This window comes from Xenopus laevis, chromosome 5S (assembly GCF_017654675.1).
Source record: "Xenopus laevis strain J_2021 chromosome 5S, Xenopus_laevis_v10.1, whole genome shotgun sequence".
Classification (NCBI taxonomy): Eukaryota; Metazoa; Chordata; class Amphibia; order Anura; family Pipidae; genus Xenopus; species Xenopus laevis.
In genome coordinates this window covers 61,647,546-61,668,259 of record NC_054380.1, presented here as the reverse complement: position 1 = coordinate 61,668,259, position 20,714 = coordinate 61,647,546, and positions in this window count along the sequence as shown.

Genomic DNA, 20,714 nt, shown 5'->3' with positions numbered 1-20,714 from the left:
CTGCTGGGGGGGGGGGGAGGGAGGGGGTGATATCACTCCAACTTGCAGTGCAGCAGTAAAGAGTGGCTGAAGTTTATCACAGCACAAGTCACTTGACTGGGGGCACCTTGGAAACTGACAATATGTCTAGCCCCATGTCAGATTTCAAAACTAAATATAAAAGAATCAGTTTGCTCTTTTGAAAAAACGGAATTCAGTGCAGAAGTCTGCTGGATTAGCACTATAATGTTTTCCCAAGACAGTATCCCTTTAAAGCTGCCACCCTAGACATTATATTGAATCCCTTTATGGTAAATACAACCCTGGCCAATGGATTAAAAGTAGATATAGGCAGCTGGAAGCTCTGCTTTAGCTATCCATCTTAGGGATGCTGGAAAGTGTGGTCAAATAGTAAGTAGAAGCATATATAAACATTTTTATGTGCATTATTTGGTTTCACACACAAGAGCCTTTAACTAGTTTGTGCCCCTTTCTCTCATCTACATATATAAACACCACCTTGTATTATTAGTATTCTTGCACAGAGTGACTGTGGTCGTATAATGAGTAGTATCTCCCTTGTTTGACCTTTATTTTTGTGTATTGAAATGTATGTAGGTAGCTATACAGATAACACAGGATTGAATTAGCTGTTTTCAGCAGGTAAAACTTAACCATTTTGCTTTAGGTTTCCCTGTTCCTAGGCAGAAATACATAAACAATTCTTGAAAATATTTGTTAATAGATTAGTCAAGGGGAAAAAAGTGATAATATAAGAAGTTATGAACAAGGAAAAGTGGGGTAAGAATTCATTTTCATAAATAATCATAAATTTTCAATGCATATGACTTACCTGCAGAAAATTAAGCATTCTCTTTTTCCTTATAGCATACTTTGCTTTAGTTTCACTGTTGTTTCAACTCTAGTATTTGTGCCCTAACACTAAGCATGCCCAGAATAGCCTTTACTTTTTTTTTAAGTTTAAAGGAACAGTAACACAAAATTTTTTTTTATTAAAATATCCATTTCCTCCCCACTAATAATAGATCTACCCTGCATAAAGTTTATTAATATCAATGCTTTATTAAAAAAATACTGTTTGAAAACACTGGTTCCTGTCTACTGCAAAACGGCGATATGGCGACTCACTCTGCAGATCTGCGCTCCACACCTTCCCCCTAACCCGAAGTCTGCCTAAACCGGAAGCTAGGCAGGAAGACTACTTCCAACTCAAAATGTTCAGCAGCACTAAGGACAGAAAACACTTTCTCTTTCCACCAATTTCCAAGCTTTCTCTATGTAGCCCATTCTTACACAGCATACAAGCCTTATTTTGCGGGAAGTGGCAGAGATCCCCTCTTTTCCCCAGCTTACCCCGTAGTGGCAGGACTGCGGAACACTGAGCGCTGCCCCAGTGCTCTTTCATATGCTAGCAGGCAGCTGATGACAAGTCCGTGGTACCTGAGGAAAAAAAGAAGTCGGCACGTCGGCCCCGCACCCGAGCCCAGAGTCTGCAGCAACTGCTACCCCAGCTCAGACAAGAGCCCCTCAAAGCCCCTGGCAGCAGAGACCAAGGCCCCAATTAACACTTTCCAGGTATCAAAGATCGGCGAACCTAAAGGCGTGAAGCAACAGAAGACCTAGAGTATGACACTGGGATTGCTGCCAACAATCGCCTGCTCTTTACAGTTAGTGCCGCAAAAAGACAACAGAGCCGGGAGTCCTCGCTAAAGACAGAACGCCGGTCTGCAGCGTTCCAATTGCCAGAATCCAGCCACACGCCTCAGAAGAAAAAAGCGGAACCGGAGCCGCCCAGAGAGAATGCAGAGACTCACAGCCGTGATCCAGCCTCCATGTGCAGTCTGCCTCTATTTTACTCACCTGCCTTGTGAGTGACTTTGTTCCAGCATGTTCCGCCGCTGAGGATGTTGAAGTGTTGCGAACAGTGGCTGCAGGTTGTTCGACAATGGCCGGCTCTGGTTCCGCTTTTTTCTGGAACAAAGTCACTGGAACAAAGTCACTCACGAGGCATTTTGAGTTGGAAGTAGTCTTCCTGCCTAGCTTCCATTTTAGGCAGACGTCGGGTTAGGGGGAAGGTGTGGAGCGCAGATCTGCAGAGTGAGTCGCCATATCGCCGTTTTGCAGTAGACAGGAACCAGTGTTTTCAAACAGTATTTTTTTAATAAAGCATTGATATTAATAAACTTTATGCAGGGTAGATCTATTGTTAGTGGGGAGGAAATGGATATTTTAATAAAAAATTTTTTAGTGTTACTGTTCCTTTAAGTTAACTGTGGCTAGCCTAGCTCGTATACACTCCTTCCAAGGGTTTCACACCCTGAAGTAAAAACATTCCATTCATCCCAGACATGCTCAAATATGGGTGACCCACACACATTCCTATTATCACAGTTACCATAGAACGCAAAGCACAAGATCAAGTAGGTGGCAAGACAAAACAGCCCATTATTCAGGTACTTAGCTATGGGAAATAGCTGGAATTGAACCAACCATCGTAAAAAAAACATCAATGTAACAGATCTCCTTATTCTAAGTGTTAAAATAAATTGGTGCTAACCAAGCAAGTATGTTAGTTCTTACAATTTGAAATATTAAATATGATCCTTTCACACTTTAAAATAAAATACATCACAGAACTGTTTTGCCAATGTAACATAGTTCTAATGTTTATGCAAAAGAATGTTTTTCTCATAAAAGCAATGTTTTCTTTACTTTAGCTCAGTTTTCATTGTCATGGGTAATACAATAAACATAATGGGCTGGTACAGAAACATAATGTACAACATTTGTAGCATACTTCTTTAGTTAAGCTTTATTTCTCCTTTAAGAAAAAGTTATTTTTCTGAGTAGCAGACGTAATACAGCCAACTTGTTTGAAAGGTCACAGCACAACACTTCGCTAGGCGTATATTCACCAGGAAAATGCAAATTCACTAAAATCTGAAGATGCGCCCAGGGTGCCGAACACTGGCAAAGTTGAGCTAGCATTACTGCGCCAAGCGAAGTTGCACTACCATTGCCTAATATGCATACGGTGGGAAGTTAAAGTTCAATAGACGTTTATGTTGCAGCAAATACATTACACTAAACAAGCCTGGGAAACCTTACACATGAGCCCAGTGTATAGTTTATGTGCCATATGTTAGGAAATGTAGAGGGGAAGCGGGTTGCCCCAAAAAAGTTTTACGCTCTTTTGCAGCCTATCACCCTGAAAAAAGGAAAAGATGCTAGCGTTTTTGGGGACTTAGAAAATATTTCAACTAAATTTTTTTCCTTAACGGAAAAATGAAATTCACAGATCAACAAGAAAATGGAATATGCAAAATGGTAGTTTTTAAAATATACCTCTGGTAAGACACCTTCATGACTACATCCCCTCAGCCACAGTTCAGTCCATTAACGCTTTGGTTTTCATCAGTTTTGTCCATAAAGAGGTTGGCTCAAATATTCTAAAAGGGGTTTGTCTATGGCCTGTAGTCATGCCAACCAACTTCCATCCTGAGGGATGCAGGTTGATGAGGAAGATGCAACAGCTTGTCTCTAGTGATGAGTGAATCTATTGTCATTTATTTGGCCTGGTTAAATAACTGTTATTATTGGAATATTTATATTATTATCCATTTATAAAGTGCACACTTTATCCTTATAATAGCATATTGGGCGTATACATAAATTACATACCTCTTGGACAGACTGGATGGATGTATCGACAATAATTCATTCCAATCTTGGAAGGTCTTTCATAGAAGCAGGCTGGACATGTCTATCTATGTATATTGCAGTGTCAACTTGTAACCATGTACAAATAATATTTACTATTCCTAGCATTTCACATATTTAGTTGCTTCAGGAACACCTGCTTTTTGATTATGCTTATATTGTCTCTTTTTGGTGACACCTTTCCAGAATTTTCCAATCTATGTGCTTTATTTTAGTTTAAATATATTTTACACATGCAGTTTGTCTAATAACAGTGGCTCATGCTCATGCATACAGTATAGCCCCAGGTTATCTGATGTCTGATTGAAAGCTTCCTTTGCATTCCAAACCAGTATCTGGTTGCGCCTTTGGTGAACTTTATTTTGGATTTATGGATTAAGACAAATTTATTTTCTTTGGCACATATGTTTTTCAGAGAAATTCATTACTTAGCAGCCTATATAAGCAATATCACTGGGTGCCTATTTTATAGTTTGTGAATCCACTGGTAAAAAACACAATCATTGCTCAAATTGAGGAGCATGGTGGTGCAGTGTTTAGCATTGCTAATACTGGCCTTTGGGTAAGGGCCGGGCAATGATGTCATTCAGAGAGTGATGATGTAGCAGAATGTGAAAACGGTCAGGCTAGGCAGGGGAATGGGTGGGTGGGGAAGATTTAGGCATCTGCTTAAAAGGGGGTGATTAGCCATAGAGAGTGTCATGGAAGGGAGGCATTTATAGGTAGGACACCACCCTTACAAATATACAGGCAAATATATATTGCTTGTACATTTATAATACCCGTACCAGCCCTAGTTGGCGATTTGCTGGTTAGGCCGGACAAATACGACTGGGTGGCAACCCTATGGAGCTGCAGTCTCAATGTGCATATGTGGTTTTACTCTGGGCAATTTGTTTTCCACCCACACTCTAAATAAATAAAGGCAGGTTAACTTGATAAGTTTGCCCATAGTGTATATGGTAGGGACTTACAATGTAAACTCCACTGATGGAGGGACTGATATAAGTGATAATTTCTGTAGTGCAGCATATTATGTTACATTATATAAATAAAATATTACAGTAAATAGTTTGCTTTTAGAACATGGGCCTTGCTTTTTTGTCAAGGGGTTACATAGTTACATAGTTAAATCATGTTGAAAAAAAACAAAGTCCATCAAGTTCAACCTATCCAAATGAAAACCCAGAATCCATGCACACACCCCTCCATACTTTCACATAAATTATATATACACATATCTATACTAACTATAGAGTTTAGCATCACAGTAGCCTTTCATATGTGATTTCGAAAGAATTTATGGCAACCAGCCTTTTATTTTGGGTTACACTCTCACTGTACCTTTACCACTGATATCTCCAGCTAGTCAGCTTGGTCAAACCTGAGAACAACTAACAAAGAAAAGACTTGCCCCTGGACCTCCTGAAAAATATAGGATCCAAAAAGTGGCTTTAACAGAGTTATAGTTCTATAATATTGTGACAGGGTGTTTGGGAAATCTTGAAAAAGGCACATAAAAGAGTGCATTTAAACAGCATTGTATGTGCTGCAAAGGAATATTCGGCTCAGGTAGGGTTAATATTCCCTCTCAGCCAGGTAATTAAGTGGCAGCTGAGAGAGGATCTACCTGGCAATGTAAAAGGGCTGTGTGAGCTCTTCAAACACCTCCTAGAGTGAAGGGAAGTGAGGGGCTGTGAGACACAGAGCTGGGCAGAAGAAACTTTGCTACCAGCAAGAGAGTTCCAGAGCTTGGAGCCTAAATCCCTGGTGGGGAAAGAAAGAGAAAAGGACTGACAGAGGCTAGTTGAGTCTGAGTCCCAGGAGGGTAAGCCAGCAGGGCTGAGTGTGAAGCCCAAACACTTCAAAGTGCAAGAGGGTGAGAGTTTCCCTTGAGGTGAGCGGCCAGAGGAGGGAAAACCCTGAATGTCTTTGCTGAACTGTACCCTGCATGTTTTACAGTGAAGTTGTTGAACTGTAACCTGAACATTTTGTTTGTTGCCTTTTTGTTGGGAATGCCCAGTGCATAATAAACCTGTGTTTTTGTCTGAAGCCTTGGTGTCCCTGTCTCTAAGCTAAAAAATCCTATGCTACCTGCCTACCAAACGCCAATTCCCCCATTAAAGTGCATGTGCAGGCAAGTGGCATGTCACATTTGGTGCGCGGATGCAGGCAGAGCTTTAAAGAGACATATTGTCATGTACTTACCAAGATTCTGGGAGACACGGATCTTCGGCGCGATGCGTTCCAGCGCTGCGTTCCAGTGACGTCACGGCGCGGGCGCCTTGACGCCGGCGCAGGGGAATTGCTGGGCGCAGCGTGTTGACGCAGGCGACGGTATTTCTGCCGGCGCAGAGTTTCTCCCAGTGCTCGGACATCGCTTTCTAGCTGTTGTGAGTAAAGATTCTCTGATTATTATTGTACTTTGGTTTGACCCTGCATTTGCCTTTTGACTACGCTCCTGCTTAACCCCTTGGAACCCTGCTTGACTATTTGAACTCCTGTTGCCGAAGCTGCTTGTTTAGACTACGCTTCTGTGTTAACCCTCTGAACTCTGCTTGATTTATTGATCTCCTGTTGCCAAACTTCTGCCTGCCTCCTGACTTCGCTGCTGAATTAACCCCTGGAACCTTGCTTGTATCTGATTACCTGTTGCGGAACTTTGCCTGTTTTCGTTTACGCATTGCCATGACCCTTGTCTATCGACTGAAGATTATCCTTGCTGCCTATCCAGTTACCCACCTTCGCCTCCACTTCTGTCTCACCCTGGGAGCCCTTCTCCTGTGACTTCTACCAACGTGCGCTACCTTCTCAGTCAGCAAGTTCTGTGTAGCAGCCCAAGTGTCATCTGTGCCTGCCTGCTATTCGCCAACGACTCTTCCATCCAGAACCAGCAGTAACACTAAGGTGATTGCCGCCCAGCTCCTGCACGTCCTCCCTGTTCCTACTACTCAGCAAACTTAACCCGCACCTTCCTGTATCCCCACAGGCACCTGACCTGCTCCTTCACAGACCAGCGCCCCCCGCCAGGAATCCAGACTCCCCTACTACACCTTCACTGATCTCCCTCTGTTCCCATTGGAGGGTGTATCGGTAGAGGAGCTGTAAGGGCTGTCTTCCTCTCGTCAGTGGTTCCACCCGGTTCGGTAAGTCTGACACATATACCTGTTTAAAAGCCTGGTAAACATTACCCTTAAGAGACTGTACTAATATGGCAACTGGTGCTGTAAATCCTCATGCTACAGCTGTTCCGCAGGAGGCGGTGAGTGCTATTGGAAAGCAAAGGGAACAGCAAGATGGCGACTGGTAGAGGCAGTTCCACTGTGACTGGGAAAGAGTCAGCATGCCAAGTCTGGTAAAGAGATTGCTAAATGCCTCACAAGTGAAAGGTGAGCATTTCTGTGAGTTGCAAGCAGCAGTGGCAGCTCCTGTAAAGTCTGTAGTAAAACAGACAAAATGTTTCTGTCTACCACAAAGAAAGTTCAACCAACAGGCTTCCTTAAAGGTGCGGCGGCCTGTGGGGTTGCAACAGACTGCCAAGCAAGTGAGAGCAACTTCGCTTGTGCAAAAGGAGACCCCTACATCTGGATCCAAGGCAGGAAACTGGTTCCAAAGAGGTGGTACCCCAAAGTTGGAACTCCGGCAGAATACCAAGGAGAGAGGCTATGCTGATTTCCAAGTCCAGTCTGACATATTTGGCCAGAGTTCATCCCCAGCAGTTCCACACCGGATGTCAGGGATCCCCAACCTTTTGAACCCGTGAGCAACATTCAGAAGTATAAGGAGTTGGGGAGCAACACTAGCATGAAAAATGTTCTTGGGGTGCCAAATAAGTGCTGGGATTGGCTATTAGGTAGCCCCTATGTGGATTGTAAAACTACATTGAGGCTCTGTTTGGCAGTACACCGGTTTTTATACAACCAACTTGCCTCCAAGCCTGGAATTCAAAAATAAGCACCTGCTTTGAGGCCACTGGGAGCAACATCCAAGGGGTTGGAGAGCAACATGCTGCTCACGAGCTACTGGTTGGGGATCACTGCACTACAGGAATGATGAGACTGTTCTTAGAGGGGTGGTTAAAAGCATCTTTTGTTTCCACTGGCTGTGGTGCTTATCCCCTCAATTTTTTCTAACCTGTATGGTCTGTTTCTGTACCTCGTCCTTGGTACTAGCGTTTAATTATAGATATAGTTGGTGAAACAGTCCAAGGTAGACGCAGAACTTTGCTGCAAAAAATCTTTATTCACACAACATGTTTCGAGCAAAATTGCCCTTTGTCAAGTGTACAAATTACCAATTAACACACCATCTTTATAGGTAATAGGTGGGAGGGGAAAAGAAAGTGGGCGTAAAAGTTACCATTTTGCTTAGGGAATTAACCCATTATTTGCCCCACGGGTCTAGTGCAACTATAAAAATACATTATTGCATCAAAGTCGTGTCATTATATAATGATTATTAAAAGACAGTTAATAACAATACAAAATTACTACAACTCCTCCAAAGTGTACAAAGTGCTTGTGTCTTCTTATATATTGTTATCCTTTAATCACCAAAGAAGTGCTGGGTAAGACAACCACTGTTGTAGGCTTCAAAACAACCTGGTTAATAAAAACATATGTACAATAAAAAGCCTAGTACTGCAATAAATTCTGCCTACTGGAGTATTCGCTTGACACATTTGTAACATGCTTTATCCGCATTAACTGTTTCGATTCGGATCACCTATTTGCAACAATAACATACACAGCCCTCTCTGTAACCACTTAGCATTCAGCAGTAAGCTTATTTTCTTACCTATTGTAAGGATAGGGCAGGATTCACTTGTATCTGTGGATTTAAAGCAGAATATATATAATTAGCTTGTTATAAGAAGCATTTCACGCTCCATTGGTCATTTAATCCTGCTGGCTGCATGCTATCCAATTTCTTAATCCACACAGCTTCCCTCTGGAGGAGTGCTTTTTTTTCTATTCACCACTTCCACCACTAACCACCTCATCTGAGCTACATTATGATGGTATTCAGCAAAATGTCGGGACACTGCTGTATCTGTACTAGTGTTTGGGATAAAATTTCTTAAGTTCCCTTTGTGTTCTTTTATTCTTTCCTTCACACTTCTTGAGGTCTGTCCTATATAGACCTTCCCACAAGGACATTTCAGTAAATAAACCACTGAACTTGTATTACATGTAGCGTAATGCTTCATGCTAACTTTATATCCTTTAGTGGGGTGACTAATGTATTTCCCCTTAATGACAGAAGAGCAGCATACGCAGTTTAGGCATGGGAAGGTTCCGATTTGAGGGGTGCTATGGAAGATTGTTTGCATCCTGCTTTTAGTTTCTAGTTCGGCTTTACAGAGTTTATCTTTAATCGACTTTCCTTTCCTGTAGCAAAACATTGGTGTTTGTTTGCAAATGCTAGAAAGTGCCTTGTCAGTACAGAGAATTGGCCAGTATTTTTTAATAATAGACTCAATCTCCCTACTTTGTTTGCCGAATTGTCTAACAAAGGGAATCCTCTCCTGCCGACCTCTATCACCCTTCTCTTTTAATAGCTCTTCCCTAGGTATTTCCCTGACCTCCTCAATCAGTTTATCCAGTCCTTGTGGGGCATATCCTTTTTCCAAAAACCTATGTTTCAGGGTTCGGGCAGCTTTCTCATACCCTTCTTCTTTGGATGCTATCCTTCTAGCCCTCAATAACTGGCCCTTTGGGATCCCTTTGATGCATTTAAAAGGGAACGGCAGGCTGGGGGGATAAAAGACTGGGACTGTGGGAGGAAAGGCAAGGTCCTGGGACCTAAAGAGTTAAGTGTGCACTGTGCCTGTTAAAGGTATTGCTGAAAAGTCAGTAGAGGTAAAAGTGAATGGGATTTCACTGTGGGTCACACTGGACATTACCTCAACTAAGTCAGTGGTGTTGCATGAACTGTTAATGTTTATTCTACTACCGCACGAGGTCCCTGAGATGCAAGAGAACTCAAACCCGACTGTATGTCTAAATTTTGAAACCACCAAAGGGACAGTTGTCCACTCACTTGTGGTTATGAGTGACGGTGAAGAGGCAGTTGTTCTGGGAACAGACTTTCCCCTATTCTGGGAGTTGTGGGGAAACAACAGGCCAATGAATGTGGAACAATCAAACCAGGTGGTGAATAATGTTGGTGTTATGCAAAATGTTATGTGTAATTTTACTTTCCGATGTCCAGATGGGAATCCTATGTGTGTGACTGTGGGGTGTGAGGTAACACCCATAGTAAAAAGTATAAGGGGGAACCCCAATGTAAATGTGTCCCTAGAGAAGGTGAATGAGGTAATTCACAGTGGGGAACACCAAAAAGCAGGGCAGGCATGTCTGCAACAAAGTAGCTCAAGTAAGAGAGAAAATGTCTTGAGTAAAATGTGCCTTAATGTTTTGCTACCTGAAGGGTTAAAGCAAAGGGAGAAAAACTCTTTGATGTATGTCTGTGATTCCAAGTGGGAATGTCTTAAAGGTGAGGCAAAACCTAAGCCCTGCACTATGTGTGACATGTCTGTGAATGTGTGTAAAACAGAGCCTGTAAAGTGCACTAGTTGTTCTGGCCCAGGTCATATGGCTGATAATTGCCCCTTTGAAAGGTCTACTGCGGCAATAACCGAGCTGATCAAAGTCTATGACCAGTTGTGTGTGCAACTAAACTCAGGTGGAGAGTCCCAGTCTATTGAGAGCAATCCCTTAGAGAGACAGGGATATGTCCAGCTCACTGAGTGTGTAGTGAGTGAGAACAGACCTGAGTGTGCTGATATGGAGAACGGTAACATGGCTGTCAATGGGGATAAGCCACATGGAGTGACTGTGGTTGAAAGCGAAGCCATGACTCCTTTGTTACATTCCATGGAAGGAGTCTTGCAGTCAGAATCTGTCTGTCTGACAGAGGATGCGTTGGGTCCCAATACAAGAGATGCCAAATGTGAGTTGCTTCCTAACACTGACCGTGTGTGTCTGGTTGTATAACACAAGTCTGTGAGCAAGATGCAACCAGAGGGCAAATTAAAGTGAAAGCCCTCAATGTGTTTAAAACCTCACCATTCACAGTTGTTGAAGGACACCCCTATATATCTGGCAGTGGGTAAAACTAAAATGCAAAGCGTGCATGATGGTAACAGAAATGCCAAAGGATGTGTGTCTTCCATATTAAATAAAATTGAGGAGATGGAAGTGTGTGTGGTCACTCCCATAGAGACACATGTGTCAGATTCATGTGGTAGCGATAATAAGTTGGCCTTAAATGGTCCATCCAAAAGTGAATCCCATGGTTCAGGCATGATAACCTGGGAGAGTAAAGTAAGGCAAAAGTGCAAGCAGAACTGTGGGAATGAGACACCTGAAAGTGTGTTAAGTGAGAAGTCAGATGAGAGACCTGAAATCTTTGACTGCCAAGCTGTGTGTGTGAACATAGCCAATGCAAATGATGGTGTAGAAAATAGTACCATGTGTGTTAATGGTGATAAGCCAGACAGAGTGTCTGAGGAGGTGAGTGATGAAAATGTAAAACTGCCTCCTGAATCTGTGTGTGTGCAGGTGCCAACCACAGAACTGTTCTCCAGTGAGCCCGTCTGTGCAAGAGTTGAAACACCGTGTTCTGGAGAGGAAAATGTATGTGAAGGCATATTTAAAGGGGAAGTTAAAAGTCCCTTAGCAGAATGTGTGCCTGATTGTGTGTCAGAGTGTGTGGCACAAATCTCTGGTAAAAAGCACCCTACAACCCATGAATGTAAAATGCAAAGTGTTCATGGTGTGAATAGCTATGTCAGTGCACCCCACCCTCACTGTTAGGCAAGTCAGTACAAGTATGGGATACATTATCTGGAAAACCATTATCCAGAAAGCTCAGAATTATGGAAAGGCTGTCTCTAATAGACTCCATTTTTAAAAAAAAAAAAAAAAATTCTGTTATAATAAAACAGTACCTTGTACTTGATCCAAACTGAGATATAATTAATCTTTATTGGAAGCAAAACCAGCCTATTGGGTTTATTTGATATTCAAATGGTTTTCTAATAGATTTAAGGCATGAAGATCCAAATTACAGAAAAATCAGTTATCTGGAAAACCCCAAATCCCAAGCATTCTGGATAATAGGTCCCATACTTGTAGTTTACAGTATAATGATGACATTATTGGACCTGTATGTTTATTTTACTATGTATACATATATAAAGAAGTCACCAAAACTAAATCAGAATTATAATCTGTTTGGAATGGAAATTGGAAATATATTATTTTCATCTCCAAATGGGAAAATAATTTTGTGCTGGAAATGTCCTTCACAGGAACACAAAAAGTCAGTCTGTTTTGACACGAGATAACATGGCTTTCATTCTTATTATCAGGACTTTCATGATATGAATTACAGCAACATATATTTTTGTTTAAAGGCAATGAAAGCTCCTGTCTTCAACTGAAGTGGAGCAAGCAAACAAATAACGGAATCAAGATCTAATAAAGTAATTGCTCTGAGTTTCCCATAAAGCAAGCCTTCCATGCATTCCTGAAATTATTAAATATACATCAGATAAGTTAGGTACATGTCTGCTTACTTTTACTTCACTTTAGTGTGTGTGGCTAACATTCACTAAAAGGGGGATATGGCAGAAGCTCACTCAAGAATATCTTTGGCTCTGTCATGCTTGGGATACAAAAATGTGCTATATCCCAGTAGGACAGAGAGTCCTGTTCGCATCATATAAGTGTTGTATGCACTGCATTACTGTAAAATATACATAGGTTTGTAAGACTTTTGTATTGTGTTATAATTGAGTCTAGGTCAGTATAACTGGTTTGTATGTACAGTAGAACCTCCATTTTATGTTTTTCAGGGTACCAAGAAAGAACTATGTAAAATCAGGGAAAATGTAAAATCAGGGAAAATGTAAAATCAGGGAAATGTGTTAAAGTAACTTTTTCTTCAAGTACTGAAAGGATATAAGCACAGGAGTATGTTTTACTTTGAGATACAATATTTACTGTGTTAATAATAGAGATGTCGCGAACTGTTCGCCGGCGAACTTGTTCGCGCGAACATCGGGTGTTCGCGCTCGCCGGAAGTTCGCGAACGTCGCGCGACGTTCGCCATTTTGGGTTCGCCATTGTTGGCGCTTTTTTTTGCCCTCTCACCCCAGACCAGCAGGTACATGGCAGCCAATCAGGAAGCTCTCCCCTGGACCACTCCCCTTCCCTATAAAAACCGAAGCCCTGCAGCGTTTTTTCACTCTGCCTGTGTGTGCTGAAGAGATAGTGTAGGGAGAGAGCTGCTGCCTGTTAGTGATTTCAGGGACAGTTGAAAGTTTGCTGGCTAGTAATCGTTTTGATACTGCTCTGTTATTGGAGGGACAGAAGTCTGCAGGGGTTTGAGGGACATTTAAGCTTAGGTAGCTTTGCTGGCTAGTAATCTACCTTCTACTGCAGTGCTCTGTATGTAGCTGCAGTGGGCAGCTGTCCTGCTTCTGATCTCATCTGCTGACTGCTGCAATAACAGTAGTCCTTGTAAGGACTGCTTTTATTTATTTTTTTGTTGTTTTACTACTACTACTACTACTACTACTACTACTACTACTACTATAAGAGCCCAGTGCTATTAGTCTAGCAGTGTTGGGGAGTGGGACTGGTGTGCTAATCTGCTGCTCCTAGTAGTTCAGCAGCACCAACTTTAATTTTTTTTTTTTAATATTCATTTTTTTTTTATTTTACTTTTTTTTATTTTACTACCGCTGTAGTAGTGTATAAGTTGACCTTTTAGGCATTATTTGCCCTGTAGGCATTATTTGCACACTGTTTTCTTCAACCCGCCATCTAGCTGTGTGACCTTGTTCACATTCTGTCTAAATATCCATAATATTACCGTCTCCAGAAAAAACACCGGAGTGACTTTTTTCAAGCAGCCATAATATATTTTACGTAATCCGTATCCACCGCTGTAGTAGTGTATACGTTGACCTTGTAGGCATTATTTGCACAGTGTTTTCTTCAACCCGCCATCTAGCTGTGTGAGCTTGTTCACATTTTGTCTAAATATTGATAATATTATCGTCTCTAGAAAAACCACTTGAGTTACTTTTTTTCAAGCAGCATTCATATATTTTACGTAATCCGTATCCACCGCTGTAGTAGTGTATACGTTGACCTTGTAGGCATTATTTGCACACTGTTTTCTTCAACCCGCCATCTAGCTGTGTGACCTTGTTCACATTCTGTCTAAATATCCATAATATTACCGTCTCCAGAAAAAACACCGGAGTGACTTTTTTCAAGCAGCCATAATATATTTTACGTAATCCGTATCCACCGCTGTAGTAGTGTATACGTTGACCTTGTAGGCATTATTTGCACACTGTTTTCTTCAACCCGCCATCTAGCTGTGTGACCTTGTTCACATTCTGTCTAAATATCCATAATATTACCGTCTCCAGAAAAAACACCGGAGTGACTTTTTTCAAGCAGCCATAATATATTTTACGTAATCCGTATCCACCGCTGTAGTAGTGTATACGTTGACCTTGTAGGCATTATTTGCACACTGTTTTCTTCAACCCGCCATCTAGCTGTGTGACCTTGTTCACATTCTGTCTAAATATCCATAATATTACCGTCTCCAGAAAAAACACCGGAGTGACTTTTTTCAAGCAGCCATAATATATTTTACGTAATCCGTATCCACCGCTGTAGTAGTGTATACGTTGACCTTGTAGGCATTATTTGCACACTGTTTTCTTCAACCCGCCATCTAGCTGTGTGACCTTGTTCACATTCTGTCTAAATATCCATAATATTACCGTCTCCAGAAAAAACACCGGAGTGACTTTTTTCAAGTAGCCATAATATATTTTACGTAATCCGTATCCACCGCTGTAGTAGTGTATACGTTGACCTTGTAGGCATTATTTGCACACTGTTTTCTTCAACCCGCCATCTAGCTGTGTGACCTTGTTCATATTCTGTCTAAATATCCATAATATTACCGTCTCCAGAAAAAACACCGGAGTGACTTTTTTCAAGCAGCCATAATATATTTTACGTAATCCGTATCCACCGCTGTAGTAGTGTATACGTTGACCTTGTAGGCATTATTTGCACACTGTTTTCTTCAACCCGCCATCTAGCTGTGTGACCTTGTTCACATTCTGTCTAAATATCCATAATATTACCGTCTCCAGAAAAAACACCGGAGTGACTTTTTTCAAGCAGCATTCATATATTTTACGTAATCCGTATCCACCGCTGTAGTAGTGTATACGTTGACCTTGTAGGCATTATTTGCACAGTGTTTTCTTCAACCCGCCATCTAGCTGTGTGAGCTTGTTCACATTTTGTCTAAATATTGATAATATTATCGTCTCTAGAAAAACCACTTGAGTTACTTTTTTTCAAGCAGCATTCATATATTTTACGTAATCCGTATCCACCGCTGTAGTAGTGTATACGTTGACCTTGTAGGCATTATTTGCACACTGTTTTCTTCAACCCGCCATCTAGCTGTGTGTATTATCGTTTCCAGAAAAACCAACTGAGTTTTTGTTGTTGTTGTTGTTTTTTTAAAAATAATGCCAGGCAAAGGCAGGCCGCCACGCAGAGGCCGTGCTAGGGGCCGTGCTGCTATGCAATCCTGTGGCCCTAGCAAATTGCCCAGTTTTAAAAAGCCAATGACCCTGAACTCCCAAAATGCTGAAGAGGTAGTTGACTGGCTTACACAGCACACCCCATCCTCTACCGTTTCTAACTTTACCACAACATCCTCCTCATCCTCCACTGCTATGGCCACCCCACGTAACACTTCCTCCACCACCGGTGCCCCTTCTTCACTGGGGTCAGAGGAGTTATTTTCCCATGAGTTTCTTGAACTGAGTAATGCGCAACCATTATTGCCAGAAGAAGATGAAGGAGATGAGGACCTTACACCAGATTTAATTCTGGCAGAGAACACGATAGAGATGGACATAATGAGTGATGAGGAGGAGGTCCCCGCTGCTGCTTCCTTCTGTGATGTGTCAGAAGAAATTGATGCATCTGAGGAGAATGATGATGAGGAGATTGATGTTTTGTGGGTGCCTAGTAGAATAGAGCAAGAGGAGGGTAGTTCAGATGGAGAGACGGAGAGTCAGAGAGGCAGTAGGAGAATAAGACTTAGAAGAAGCAGGGAGGACAGCCCGCAGGGATCAGTAGGGCAACAACATGTATCGGCACCTGTGTTCAGCCGGCCAACGCACCCGCCATTGCCGCCAATGCCGCCAACTTCTACTGTTACCGCCAGATCGCACACTTCCAAAAAGTCAGCAGTGTGGGATTTTTTTAATGTGTGTGCCTCTGACAAAAGCATTGTAATTTGCAATGAGTGCAGTCAGAAACTGAGCCTTGGTAAGCCCAACAGCCACATAGGTACAACTTCTATGCGAAGGCACATGAGCGGCAAGCACAAAGCACTTTGGGAGCAACACCTCAAAGGCAACAGGCAAACTAAAAGCCACACTCCTTCTGGTCCAGCATCTTACTGCTCTACCTCTGCTCTCCTTGACCCGTCTGAACCACCCTCCACTCCGCCTTCCACCTTGACCACCTGTTCCCATTCCCAGTCATCTGCCACCAGCCAAGTTTCTGTGAAGGCCATGTTTGAGCGTAAGAAGCCAATGTCTGACTGTCACCCCCTTGCCCGGCGTCTGACAGCTGGCTTGTCTGCACTCTTAGCCCGCCAGCTTTTACCATACCAGCTGGTGGACTCTGAGGCCTTCCGCAAATTTGTAGCAATTGGGACACCGCAGTGGAAGGTACCCAGCCGCAATTTTTTTTCTAAAAAGGGAATACCACACCTGTACCAACATGTGCAGAGCCAAGTTACCGCATCTCTGTCACTTAGTGTTGGGCCAAAGGTCCATATGACTACTGACGCATGGTCCTCCAAGCATGGTCAGGGCAGGTATGTCACCTACACTGCCCACTGGGTGAACTTGGTAATGGCTGGGAAGCAGGGAATGGGTAGCTCAACAACAACAGTGGAGTTGGTGTCACCGCCACGGATTGCACGCGGTTCTGCCACCACCTCTACTCCTCCATCGCTCTCTACCTCGTCTTCTTCTTCTTCTTACTCTGCTGCTGGGTCCTCCTTCTCCTCCTCCACACCTGTGCACCCCCAGCTCCCCCTAGGCTATTCGACGTGCCAGGTACGCCGTTGTCACGCTGTCTTGGGGATGACGTGCCTGGAAAGCAAAAACCATACCGGATCTGTACTCCTGTCATCTCTGCAGTCACAGGCCGATCGGTGGCTGACCCCACACCAACTGCAGATCGGAAAAGTGGTGTGTGACAATGGAAGCAATCTGTTGGCAGCGTTGAGACTAGGCAATTTAACACATGTGCCCTGCATGGCACATGTGTTAAATTTAATAGTCCAACGTTTTGTCTCCAAGTACCCAGGATTCCAGGACGTTCTCACCCAGTCCAGAAAGGTGTCGGCCCATTTCAGACGTTCCTACACAGCCATGGCACGCCTTGCTGACATTCAGCAGCGCTACAACATGCCAGTCAGGCGTTTGATTTCTGACAGCCAGACTCGCTGGAATTCAACGCTCCTTATGTTGGAACGTCTGCTGCAACAACAAAGGGCCGTCAACGAGTACCTTTTTGAACTGGGTGGTAGGACTGGATCTGCACAGCTGGGGATTTTTTTCCCCCGTTACTGGGTGCTTATGCGCGATGCCTGCAGGCTCATGCGACCTTTTGAAGAGGTGACAAATATGGTCAGTCGCACCGAAGGCACCATCAGCGACCTAATACCCTTCGCTTTCTTCCTGGAGCGTGCCGTGCGACGAGTGACAGATGAGGCTGTAGACCAGCGTGACGAGGAGCTGGAAGCGCACGATTTCTGGTCGGAATCACCAGAACGAACCCAGGCACCTGCTGCAACGCAGGGAGAGGTGCCAGAAGTGGAGTCAGAGGAGGAAGGTGGCTTTGTGGAGGAGGAGGAGGAGGACCAACAGGAGCAGGCTTCCCAGGGGGCTAGTGGTGACCTTTTGGGGACCCCTGGTCTTGTACGTGGCTGGGGGGAGGAGACCGTGGATGATGCAGTCCTTGATAATGAGGAAGCGGAGATGGATAGCTCTGCATCCAACCTTGTGAGAATGGGGTCTTTCATGCTGTCATGCCTGTTGAAGGACCCCCGTATCAAGAGGCTTAAGGAGAAGGACCTGTACTGGGTCGCAACGCTACTAGACCCTCGGTACAAGCATAAAGTGTCAGAAATGTTACCAACATACCACAAGTCCGAAAAGATGCGGCATTTACAAACCAGCCTGCAAAACATGTTGTACAATGCTTTTAAGGGTGATGTCACTTCAGGAACTCATCAACATTCCAGGGGCAGAGGTGCCAGTAATCCTGCCACGAGCACACCTGCAAGGACAAAGCCCTTTGGCCAGTCTGTAACGTCAGACATGCAAATGTTTTTCTGTCCAAGGCAGCGCCACAACCCTTCTGGATCCACCCTCAAAGAACGCCTCGACCGGCAGGTAGCGGACTACCTGGCATTAACTGCAGATATCGACACTCTGAGGAGCGATGAACCCCTGGACTACTGGGTGCGCAGGCTTGATCTGTGGCCAGAGCTGTCACAATTTGCCATGAACCTCTTGTCTTGCCCAGCCTCAAGTGTGCTCTCAGAAAGGACCTTCAGTGCAGCAGGAGGGATTGTAACTGAGAAGAGAACTCGCCTAGGTCACAAAAGTGTCGATTACCTGACCTTTATTAAAATGAATGAGGGCTGGATCTCGGAGGGTTACTGCACGCCGGAAGACTTGTTCTGACTTCTATGCAGCTGTCCTTCTCTTCAAGCCTCATGACTCCACACACAGCTGTCCTTTAGCGTCCTCCTCCTCCCTCCGCCACCGTTACAAACTAGGGTGCAAACCCTACTTGGTTTAATTTTTTCTGGCCTCTGTGCTTCAGTGGCTGCAACCAAAAAAACTGGGCAAACAATGTCTACAAGGTCAACGTATGGCAAAAAATGACTATTTTCAGCATTTATATGGCATATTTTTTCTGGCAACTGTGCTTCAGTGGCTGCGTCCAAAAAAATGCATATTTTCTGCATTTATATGGCATAATTTTTCTGGCCTCTGTGCTTCAGTGGCTGCAACCAAAAAAATGCATATTTTCAGCATTTATATGGCATAATTTTTCTGGCAACTGTGCTTCAGTGGCTGCGACCAAAAAAATGCATATTTTCAGCATTTATATGGCATAATTTTTCTGGCCTCTGTGCTTCAGTGGCTGCAACCAAAAAAATTTATATTTTCAGCATTTATATGGCATAATTTTTCTGGCAACTGTGCTTCAGTGGCTGCGACCAAAAAAATGCATATTTTCTGCATTTATATGGCATAATTTTTCTGGCCTCTGTGCTTCAGTGGCTGCAACCAAAAAAATTTATATTTTCAGCATTTATATGGCATAATTTTTCTGGCCTCTGTGCTTCAGTGGCTGCAACCAAAAAAATGCATATTTTCAGCATTTATATGGCATAATTTTTCTGGCAACTGTGCTTCAGTGGCTGCGACCAAAAAAATGACTATTTTCAGCATTTATATGGCATATTTTTTCTGGCCTCTGTGCTTCAGTGGCTGCGGCCAAAAAAACTGGGCAAACAATGCCTACAAGGTCAACGACGTTGACCTTGTAGGCATTGTTTGCCCAGTTTTTTTGGCCGCAGCCACTGAAGCACAGAGGCCAGAAAAAATATGCCATATAAATGCTGAAAATAGTCATTTTTTGCCATACGTTGACTCAACGTATATGGCAAAAAATTACTATTTTCAGCATTTATATGGCATATTTTTTCTGGCAACTGTGCTTCAGTGGCTGCGACCAAAAAAACTGGGCAAACAATGCCTACAAGGTCAACGTATGGCAAAAAATGACTATTTTCAGCATTTATATGGCATATTTTTCTGGCAACTGTGCTTCAGTGGCTGCAACCAAAAAAACTGGGCAAACAATGTCTACAAGGTCAACGTATGGCGAAAAATTACTATTTTCAGCATTTATATGGCATATTTTTTCTGGCAACTGTGCTTCAGTGGCTGCGTCCAAAAAAACTGGGCAAACAATGCCTACAAGGTCAACGTATGGCAGTTGTTTAAAGAGAACAGTAGATTACTAGCCAGCAAAGCTACCTAAGCTAAAATGTCCCTCAAATCCCTGCAGACTTCTGTCCCTCCAATACAGAGCAGTATCAAGCAGATTACTAGCCAGCAAACTTACTATCATCTGTCCCTGAAATCACTAACAGCTCTCCCCCTACACTATCTCTTCCAAGCACACACAGGCAGATTTTTCAGATACATTTTTGCCCTTGATCCCCCTCTGGCATGCCACTGTCCAGGTCGTTGCACCCTTTAAACAACTTTAAAATCATTTTTCTGGCCAGAAATGTCTTTTCTAGATGTTAAAGTTCGCCTTCCCATTGAAGTCTATGGGGTTCGCGAACCGCTCGCATTTTTGCGCAAGTTCGCGAATATGTTCGCGAACTTTTTTTCCGACGTTCGCTACATCCCTAGTTAATAACAAGGGTTAAGCATTGTTGTGTTAATGTTACACTATTGAGACATGCACAAGGCCTCTCAGTCAGTCACATACACAACCTAAAGCAATAAGTGATTGCTGCAAGACTGTATAAGGGGCAGACTAATTGGCATTGACCATTTACAGGCAGAACCATGGAAAAACATACGTTTGGTTAGAATTTTCAACCTCTTTATTTAACAAATAATAACATTCATAGAGGGGAAAAAAAGCAGTTTTTGATTACACCAGGACAATATTTTGATGTAAAATCCAGGAAAACATTACTTAAAATCAGGGAAATGCATTATAAATTGGTGGGACCAGAAATAAAAATTGTAAAATGTGGGATAACTTAAAATCAGGGTACTTAAAATTGAGGCTTCACAGTATGTATTTCCGAGT